This window comes from Urocitellus parryii, chromosome 4 (assembly GCF_045843805.1).
Source record: "Urocitellus parryii isolate mUroPar1 chromosome 4, mUroPar1.hap1, whole genome shotgun sequence".
Lineage (NCBI taxonomy): Eukaryota > Metazoa > Chordata > Mammalia > Rodentia > Sciuridae > Urocitellus > Urocitellus parryii.
In genome coordinates this window covers 122823621-122835626 of record NC_135534.1, presented here as the reverse complement: position 1 = coordinate 122835626, position 12006 = coordinate 122823621, and positions in this window count along the sequence as shown.

The window sequence follows — 12006 nt, the reverse complement described above, 5'->3', positions numbered from 1 at the left end:
TAACCATAAGCCAAATCCTACCTCTAACTCTGTTACCCTAACCCTAACCCCAAACCAAATGCTAACCCTCGCCCGAATCCTAACCCTGTCTGTAACCCTAAACCTCATCCTAGTGCAAATTCTAGCTCAAACCCTAACCCTTAAATATAACCTAACCCTAACACTAACCCTTGGACTAAACTTAACACTAACCTAAACCCTAGCCCTAATCCTAACCTTAAACCTAGCCATAACTCTAGCTCTAACTGTATCCATTACCCTAACCCTAACCCCAATGATAACACTAGCCCTACCCCTAAATCTACCCTAACCCTAACCCTAGACATAACCAGATACCTAAACCTTGTCATAGACCTAACCCTAGCTCAAACCCTAACCATTACTCTAAACCTAACCCTACACCTATCCCTAAACACTATCTTTAAGCTGAAACCTAATTCTAAACTTAACCCTAACCCAACATCAAACCCTATCCAATACCCTAAAACTAATGATAACCTTAGCCCTAATCCTAACACTAAACTTGACCTTAATCATAACCATAACCTAGCCCTAACCCTATACCTAACATTCACCCTAAGGGAAACCCTAGTTCAAACCCTAAACTGTACCCTAAACCTAATGCTATTCCTGGGCCTAACCCTAACCCTAACTCAAGCCCTAATATTAAACATAACCCTTTCTCTAACCCTAGTTCTAACCCTCTCCATTACCCTAAACATAACCCTTACCCTAATGCTAACCCTAGGCCTAAACTTAACCCTTTCACTAACTCTAACCCTATCAATTACCCTACACCTAACCTGAACCCTAAACCTAACCTATCATATTATATCCCTAACCTTAATGCTAATTTAAGCCCTAATTCTAAACCTTAACCTAAACCAAACCCAAAACCTGATTCTAACACTAATAATACCCCCAGCTCTAAACTAACCATTACCCTAGACCTAGCCATAAATCTAACCCTAAATCTATCCTTAACCGTAACTTTAGACCTCAAACTAGCCCTAGCCCGAATTCTTGCCATAACCTTAAAACAAAGCCTAGCCCTCATTCTAGCCCTAAACCTAGCCTTATTACTAACCCAAAACATAAGCCAAGCCCTAAACATAATTCTAACTTTCAACCTAGCCATAACACTAGCTATAACCCCATCCATTCCCCTAAAACTAACCCTATCCCTAAACCTAAACCTAAGCCTAAAACTAGAACTAACCCTAGCACAAACACTAGACCTAATCCTAGCCCTAATTTAGCCCTAAACCTAACCTAACCCTAGCCCTAAGACTAACTCTAACTCTCACCCTAGTGCTATTTCTAGTTCTAACCCCAACCCTTACCATAACCCTAAAACTTGCCCTAACCTTAGCCCTAACCCAAGCCCTAGCCCTAATACTACATCTAATCCTAACTCTAAATGTAACCCTAAACCTAAACCTAAATCTCTCACTAACACAAGCTGTAACACACTAATCATAAAATTAGCCCTAGCCTAGCCCAAGCCCTACACCAAAACAGAGCCATAGCCCTAACCCTAATATTTATGCTAAACCAAACCCTAAGCCTACTTCTAGCCCTAAACCTAGCTCTAATTTGAGTCCTATACCTAATCCTAAAACTAACTCTAAACCCTTACTCTGACCCTACACTAACTCTAGCTCTAAACATCACCCAAAACCTAAACGAAACCCAAACACTAGACATAGTCCTAACTCTAACTCTAAAAGTAGCCTTAATCATAACCCTAGTTTTTACATTATCTGTAGCTCTAACCCTAGCAGTAACCTAACCCAAAACATATCCTAATCAGAGCCCTACCTAGCTTTAACACTAACAATAACAGTAACCCTAGCTCTAATGCTTACCCTAAATTTAATGTTAACCCTAACCCTTGCAAGAACCCAAAACCTAACACTAACCCTAGCCCTAATCCTAACAATAACCCTAGCCTTAAACCCAGCTCTAATCCTATAATTACCTTAACCCTAACCCTAACCCTACTGCTAAACCTAGGATAACCCTAACTCTATTCCTAAGCCTAAACCTATCCATTACACTAAAACTAAGCTGAACCATAAACCTAACCATATCCATAAACCTAACCCTAACCCTAACCCTAATGCTAATTTGAGCCTAACCTTAAACATTAACCTAATCCAACCTGGAAAACCTGTACCTTACCTAATAGTGCCCCTAGCTCTAAACCTTACCCTAAACCTTAACCTAACACTTACACTATACATAGCCGTAATCCTAACCCTAAAACTATCTCTAACCATAATCCTAGACCTGACATTAGCCCTGGGACTAAGAAAGCCCTAACCCTAACACAAACCCTAGTCTTAATCCTAGCCCTAACCCTAGTTTTAATCCTAACACTAACCCTAACACTAGCCCTAACCCTAATTTTAACCCTTGCCCTAGTTCTAAACCTAGCGATAACATTATGCCTAGCCATAACCATAACCCTAACCCTAACCCTAGCCCTAAACCTAGGCTTAGCCTTAATACTAACCCTAGCTCTAAACCTAGCCCTAATAAAGCCCTAACCCTAACCCTATCAAACCCTAAGGCTAACTCTAACTCTCGCCCTAGCCTTATTCCTAGATCTAACCCTATCTCTTATGATAACCCAATTCCTAGCCCAAACCCTAGCCGTAATCTAGATTTAACCCTAACTCTAAATCTAACCTAAACATAACTCTAAACCATACCCTAACACTAGCTCTAACCCTAATGCTAATTTGAAAACTAGCCCTAACCCTAGCCCTAGCCCTCAAGCAAAACCAAGCCATAGAACTGACCTTAACACTTATCCTAAAACATAGCCTAAACCTGCACCTAGCCGTAACCCTAGCCCAAATTCAAGTTCTAACCCTAACCTTAGAACTAATACTAACCCTGACTCTGACCGTAATACTGACCCTAGCTCTACACATTACCCTATCCCTAAACCTAATCCTAACACTACACCTCACCCTAAACCTAACCCTAAAACTAGCCCTAATTGTAATGCCAGTTCTTACATTAGCCATAGCCCTAAACCTAACACAAAACCTAGCCCTAATCCAAGGCCTAACCCTAGCTTTTACCCTAACCCTAAACCTGGCCCTAAACCTAACCCTATGCCTAGTTCTAATCCAAGCTCTAACCCTATCCCTCACCCTAAGCCAAACCCTCACTCTATTGGTACCCTAGTCCTAACCTTAATCTTAAGCCTACCCCAAACCCTAACTTTATTACTAGTCCTAACCCTAGCCCTCATTCTAGCTCTAAACTTAACCCAAACCCTAACACTAACCCTGACACTTATTCTGACTCTAACACTAAAGCTAAGTTTAAACCTGAACATAACCCTTATCTGAAACCTAAAACTAGTCCTATCAGTAACCCTATATGTAAATTTAAGACTAACACTATCCCTAGACCTAAACCAAATTCAAATATAGCCATAACCCTAGCCCTAGCCCTAACAATAACCCTTAACTTAAACTAAAAACTAACCCTACCCCTAGACATAACCCTAGTTCTCATTCTGGACCTGACCCTAAATCTAATCTTAACCTGAACCCTGACACTTACCCTAACAAAAACCCTAGCTCTAAACCTTATCCTAACCCCAAAACTAACCCTAACACTAAATGAACCCTAAATCTAGCCATAACCATAACTCTAGCTTTTAAATTACTAATAAACCTAATACTAGCTCTAAATCTCACACAAAACCTAACCCTAATTGTAGCCCTAAACCTAACCCTAAGCATAACTCTAACCCTAAACCTAGATCTAAACCTAACCCTAACCCTCATCCTAGCTCTAAACCTAGCTCAAACCCTTAAACTTACCATAAGCATAACCCTAACCCAAATCCAAAACCTCACCCTAACCCTAGACCAAATCCTAACCTTAAAATAGCACAAATCCTAGCTCTAACTCTATCCACTACCTTTACCATAACACTAAAACTAATGTTAACCCTAGCCCTAAGCTTAATCCTAACTCAACCGTAGCACTGACTGTAACCCTAACCCTGACTCCAGCCCTAAACCTACCTCAATCCCTAACTCTCAAAATTAAGCTAACCCTAACTCTAATCAAAGGTCTAACCCTAACCCTAACCCTAGCCCTAATTCTAAACTGAACCCTAGCCATAATCCTAGCTCGAACCCTAACCATTAGCCTAACCCTAAACTTAACACTAATGAAAACACTAGACCTAAAGCTAACATACCATAAACCTAAACATATACCTAACCCTAGAACTTAGAGTGAGTGTAACCCTAATCCTAACCCTAAGATAGAACAAATCCTAACCCTAACCCTAAACCTAACCCTAACTCTAACTTAAACTTATTCCTAACTCTAACCTGACATCTAAACCTATTACCCTAACCCTAATGATAACCCTAGTCCTAACCGTAACACTAATGCTAACACTAACCATAACCATAACCCTAGCACTAACCGTACCATAGCACTAACCCTAGCTCAAACTCTAAACCATTCCCAAGAACTAATCCTAACTCTAAACCTCGCCCTAACCCTTACCCTAACCCTAACTCTACCATAATCCTAACCTAACCCTAGCCCTAACCCTAGGTCTCACCCTATAAATCATCCTAAAAATAACCGTAACATTAATGCTAACCCTAGGCCTAACCCTAAACCTATCACAAACCAAAACCATATCCATTACTCTAAATCTAACCTGAACCCTAATCCTAACCCTATCCAACACCCTAACACTAACTCTAACCTTAATGCTAATTCGAGCCCTAAACCTAAACATTAACCTAACCAAAACCCAAAGCCTGACCATGACCCTAATAATACGCCTAGCTCTAAACCTGACCCTTTCCCTAAACATAACACTTAAATTTGACTTAGCCATAAACCTAACCTAAGACTATCCCTAACTGTAAACCTAGACCTGACATTAGCCCTAACCCTATTTCTTGCCCAAAACCTAACACAAAACCTACCCCTAATCCTAGTGTTAAACCGAGCCTTAATCCTAACCCAAACCTTAACCCTAGTCCCAACCCTAAAGCTAATAATAATACAAGTCCTAACGCTAACAATAGCACTAAAACAAAACCGAGCAACAGGCCTAACATTAACCTTAACTTAAACCAAAGGCTAGCACTACACCTAGAACTAAACCTAGTCCTAATTCAAGACCTAATCCTAACCTTAAAAATTAACCTGACCCTGACTCATATTCTAACTCTCACCCTAGTTCTGAACAGCACACTAAACTTATACCAAACCCTAAGAGTAACCCTAGCCCTAATTCAAGTCCTAACCCTAACCCTAACCCTAAAACTAACCCTGACCTGACTCATATTCTAACACTAGCTATAAATATCAATTTAACCTTAAACCTAACCCTAACACTTGACCTACCCCAATCCTAACCCTAAAACTAACCCTAATTCTAACCCTCATTCTTACATTAGTCATTGCCCTGACCCTAACCTTAAACCACACAAAAAACTAACCCTAATCTGAGCCCTAAACCTAGCTTAAACCCTAAATATAACCCTAACCCTAGCCCTAAACCTATCTCTAACAGTATCCCTTACCCTCAGCAAAACCCTAACCTTAATGGTAACCCTAGACCTATCCCTAATCCTTAGGTTAACCAAATGATAACCCTATTAATAGTCCTAAACCTAGATCTCATTCTAGCTCTAACCCTATCCCAAACCCTACCCCTACCCCTGACCCTCATTCTGACCTTAACACAAACCCAAGGTCTAAACCTGACCCTGACCCTGACCGTAACCTTAAACCAAACCCTAACACTAGCCCTACTGGTAACCTTATACATAAACCAAACCCTACCATTAGCTCTAGACCTAAACCTAATTTTAAATCTAGCCTTAACTCTAGCTCTAGACCTAAAGAAAACCTAGCCATGGCCCTAACAATAACCCTTAACCTAACCCAAACACTAACCCCACCCCTAGACCAAAACCTAGTCCTAATTCTGGCTTTAACCTGAACTTTAACTGTAACGCAAACACTGACCCTACCTTTATCAATAAATGTAACTCTAAACCTGGCTCTAATCAAAAGATAAACCTAATTCTAGACACATCCATAACTCTAACACTAAAACAAGCCCTAAACATACTCTAGCTCTTACATTACCCATAGCCCTAACACTAGGCCTAAACCTAATACTAACATAGAGCTAATCCAAGGCCTAAACCAAGCCCTAAGCGTAACACTAACCCTTACCCTAGCACTAACCTAACTCTAGCCCTAACATAAACCTAGTCCTCACTTTATTCCTAATCCTACCTCAAAGCTTAAAACTTAACCTAAACATAAACCTAGACTTATCACACACTCTTACACTAAACCTAGCCCTAATCCTAAACTTACCCCTAGCCCTAAACCTAGCTCTAAACCTACCCATTACCCTAATCCTAAACTTATTGATAATCCTAGCCCAAACCCTAACTCTAAACACCTAACCCTAACTGGAAAACTGACCCTAGACATAATCCTAAATTTAACACTCGGCATAGCCCTAACCCTAACTCATACCCTAAGCCTAACTATAAACCTAAATATAACCATAGCCCTAATCCTAACCCTAAACCAAAATCTAACCCTAAACCTATCCCTATATCTAACCCTATCCATCACCCTACTCCTAAACCTAACCTTAATGATAACCCTAAAGCCCTAACCCTAACACTAACACTACCATAATCCTACCCCTAGCCCAAACCCTAAAACTAACTTTTTCCCTAGCCATAATTCTAGCTCAAAACCAAACCATTACACTAACCATAACCCTATACCTAACCCTAGTTCTAAACCTAACCCTAACCATAACTCAAGACCTATTCCTAACCTTAACCCTAGTTCTAACCTAAGCTCTAATATGATCCACTACCATAACCATAACCCTTACCCTAATGATAACCCTAAGCCTAACTCTAATCCTATTGCCAATGCAAACCCTATAAATTACATTAAACCTAACCTGAATCCTAAACCAAAACCTATCATTGCCCTAACTCTAACCCTAATGCTAATTCGAGCCTTAAACCTAAATCCTAAGTTAAACAAAATCTAAACCTTGACCCTAACTTTAAAAACCCCTAGCTCTAAACCTGAACCTTACCCTAAGCCTAACCCTTAGACTAGATGTATAACTAAACCAAACCCTAAAATTATCTTTAACCATAACACTAGACCTGATATTAGCCTAGCCCTAATCCTAGCCCTAAACCTAAAAACAAAAACAAAAACAAACAACAACAACAACAACAACAACAAAACTAGCCTTCATCCTAGGCCTAAACATAGCCTTAATCATAACCCTAACTCTACGCCTAGCCTAATCCCTACTCTAACCAAAACCCTACCTCTAAACCTAGATATAATGATATCCCTTATCCTAAACATAAACCTAACTGTAGCCCTATCACTAGGCCTAAACTGAATACTAACTCTAGCCCTAAACCTGGTCTTAACTTAAACCTTATCCAAACCCTTATCCAAACCCTAACTCTAATCCTAGCCCTAAGACAAACTCTAGCTCTCACACTGGCCCTATTCCTAATTCTAACCCTATCCCTAACCCTTGCTCTAACCCTTGCCCTAACTCTTGCCCTATCCTTACTTCTATCCTAACCCTAGATCTAAGCCTAACTCTATAAATAACCCTAACCATAAGCCTAAGCCTAACACTAACACTAGACCTAACCCTAATACTCATCATAAAACTAGAGCTAACCCTAACCCTGGGACAAAAAAAAAAAAAAAAAAAAAAAAAAAAAAAAACTGAGCAATAGACCTAACCCTAAACTTTAACTTAAAACAAACCCTAAATTACACCAAGGTCTAAACCTGACCCTAACCCTAGACCAAACCCTAACATTAGCCCTACCAATAACCTTATACTAAACCTCACTCTACCACTAGCCCTAGACCTAAACCTAATCCTAAATGTAGCCTTAACTCTAACCCTAGATCTAAACAAAAAACTAGCCCTAGCCCTAACAATAACCCTTAACATAATGCAAAGCCTAACCCTACCCCTGGACATAAACCTATTCCTAATGATAGCTTTAACCTGAACGCTAACATTAACCTGAACATGGACTGTGTATTTAACACTAAGCTATCTCTAAACCTGACCCTAACTGAAAATCTAAACCTAACACTAGACCTAGCCATAACCCTAACCCTACAACTAGCCTTAATCATAATCCTAGTTCTTACATTACCCATAGCCCTAACCGTATACCTTAACCTAACACAAAACCTAGAGTGAATCCTAGGCCTAAACATAGCCCTAGGTGTAACCCTAACCATATCCTAGCCCTAATCCTAACCCTAACTGTAGCCTTAGTCCTGAATTTACTCAATGCCCAACTCTTGCCCTAAATATAAACTTAGACTTATCCTTAACTCTATCCCTAACCCTAAACATAACCCTATCCCTAAACCTAGCTCTGAACATACACATTACCCTAACCCTAACCCTATTGATAACCCTAGCCATAACCCTAACCCTTACCCTAACTCTAACTGGAAAACCAACCCTAGACCTAACCCTAAACCTAACACTTGCCATAGCCCTAACTCTAGCTCTAACCCTAACCTGTACCAGAAACCTAAAACTAACCATGCCTTAACCTTAACCCTAAAACTAACTGTAACCCTAAACCTAAACCTAAACTTACATCTAACCATATCCATTAACCTAACCCTTATTTGAACCCTAATGATAAACGTAGACATAACCCTAATATTAACACTAAACCTACTGTAATCCTATCCCTATACCTAATGCTGAACCTACCCCAAAACTTAACCCTCACCCTAACTCTAGCTCAAACCCTAATCCTTAACGTAAACAAACCCTAGCCCAAACCCTAACACTAATCCTAGCCCTAATCCTAACTGTAACCATAGTTCAAACACTAGCTCTAACTCTATCCATTACCCTAACCATAAACCTAAACCTAAAGCTAACTGTTGCTCTAATAAGCGTAAATCTACCTTTATCCCTAGCTCTGATTCTAATCTGAACCCTCAACCTAGCCCTAACACTCACTAAATCCATGAGCCTTACCAGTAACCTAATGGTAAGAAAACCCTAAGCCTAACATTAACCCTAACCCTAGCCCTAACCCAAATACTAAACCTATTCCTTGGCCTAACCCTAAACCTCACCCTAGCCTTAGCTAGGTTAAACCCTAACCTGTATCCTAATCTTAACCCTAACCCTAACACAAGCCTTAACCATAACCATAACCCTAACTCTAGCCCTTAATCCTAAACATAACCCTAGCCCTAATTATAGCTAATGATAGCTCTAAATTGATTCATTACCCTAACAATAACAATAAACCTAATGCTAATCCTAGGCCTAACCCTAACCCTATCCGTTAACCAAAACCTAACATGAAATCTAAACCTAACCTGAAGCCTAAACCTAACCCTATCCCTTACACTAACCCTAACTCTAAACCTAATGCTTATTTGAGCACTAACCCTAAAACTCAACCTAACCCAAAACCTGACGTGACCATTATAATACCCCTAGGTCTGAATCTGAACCTTACCCTAATCCTATATTCTATATTCATATCCATTAACCTTACCCTAAAACTATCCCTAACTGTAACCCTAGACCTGATATTAGCCCTAGCACTAATTCTTGCCATAACCCTAACACAAATGCTAGCTCTCATTCTAGCCCTAAACCTAGTCTTGATCCTAACCAGAACCCTAACTCTAGCCCTATACTTAATTTTAACCCTCACCCTGTATCTGAACCAAGATATAACCCCAACCCTTCCCCTAAATCTAACCATAACTCTGACCCTAGATTTAACCATTACACTAATCCTAGACCTGATCCTTGCCCTAATTTAGCCCTAACACTAATCCTAACACTAGCACTAATACTAACTCTAACTATCGCCCTAGCCCTATTGATAGTTCTAACAATATCCCTTACCATAACCCTAACACTTGCTCTACCCTTAGCTGTAAATCTAGTCTTATCACTAACCCTAGATCTAACAATAATTCTAAATTTAACCTCAACCCTAAGCCTAAACCTCACACTAAATCTAGTTCTAATACTAACGCTAATCCTAAAACTAGCCCAACCTAGTCCTAGACCCAACAACAGCAACAAAAAAACAACTAACCTTTGACCCTGACTCTGACTCTAACACTAACTCTAGCTCTCAAATCACCCTAAAATTATACCTAATCCTAAAACTACACCTATCCCTAACCCTAACCCTAAAAGTAGCCCAAATCATAACCCTAGTTCTTAAATTAGTCGGAGCCCTAATTCTAGCCCTAACATAACCCAAAACCTAGCACTAATCCGAGCACTAAAACCCATTTTAAACCCAACCCTAACCAGAGCCCTAACCATTACCCTAAACCTAACCCTAACACTAAAAGTTGCCCTAACCCTAAACCTAACCCTAGCCTTAATCTTAACCATAATCCTACCCCTAACCCTAGCTCTAACCCTATCCATTAACCTAACAATAACCCTAATCCTAATGCTAACTTTAGGATAACCCTAACCCTATCTCTAACCCTAACTTTATCCATTACCCTAAACCTAACCTGAAACCTAAACCTAACCATAAACATTATGCTAACCTTAACCCTAACCCTAATGCTAATGAGAGCCCTGATCCTAAACCTTTACCGGACTCAAACCTTAATCATGACAGTGACTTTAATAATAACCCTATCTCTAAACCTGACCCTAACCATCAACCTAAACCTTATACTAGAACTAGACATAAACCTAACCCTAAAACTACCCTAACCATAAACCTAGACCTGACATTAGCCCTAGCACTAATTCTAAATCTAACCCTAACATGAAACCTAACCCTTATCCTAGCACTAAACTTAGCCCTAATCCTAGCCCTAAACATAGCCTTCATCCTAACCCTAACCCTAACCCTAGCCCTAACCCTATTTTGATCCCCACCCTAAACCTAGCTATAATATCATAACCTTACATTATAACATCCTACCTTACACTAATCCTAACCCAAACCCTAGCCCTAAACATAGGCCTAGCCCTAACACTAACCCTAGTGCTAATCCTAACACAAATTTAGTTCTAAACCTAACCTTAACTGTAACCCTAACCCTAACTCTCACCCTAGCACTAACCCTAGTTCTAAATCTATCCCTTACCATCACACAAACCCTAGACCTAAATTTAGCCCCAACCCCATTCCTACTTTTGCCCTAGCCCTAATCCTAGACCTAACCCTAGCCCTAAATCAAATCCTTATCCTAAGCCTAAACCTCACCCTAACACTAGCCCTAACCCCAATGCTAATTGGAAAACTAGCCCTAATCCTAGCCTAACATTAGGCTAACCAAAAATCTAGCCATAACCCTAACACTAGACCTAGCCATAACCCTAACTCCAGGTCTTACCTTACATATAGCCATATTGTTACCCTAAAACTCACCCAAAACCTAGCTCTAAGCATAACCCTAACCCTAACCCTTACCTTAACACTAACTCTAGCTCAAACACTAACCCTTACCCATGTATAACTCTAGACCTAACCCTAATCCTAACAATAACCAAGGGCAAAACCTAGTTCTAACTTTATCCATTACCCTAAACATAACACTAACCCTAATGCTAAACCTAGCTCTAAACCCTAACTTTAAACCTAGATATCACACTAACCCTAACCATTGCCCAAGCCCTAAACCTAGGTCAAACCCTACTATTACCCTAAACCTAACCCTAACCCTAACCCTAACCCTAGATCTAATCCTAACCATAACCCTAGCTCTAAACCTATCCATTACCCTAAACATAAGCCTAATTCAAATGCTAACCTTAGGCCTAACTCTAAACCTATCTCTAACACTAACCCTATCCATTTCCTAAAACTAACCTGAACACTAAACCTAACCTTATTAATTATTCTAACCCAATCCCTAACCGTAATGCTAAATCAA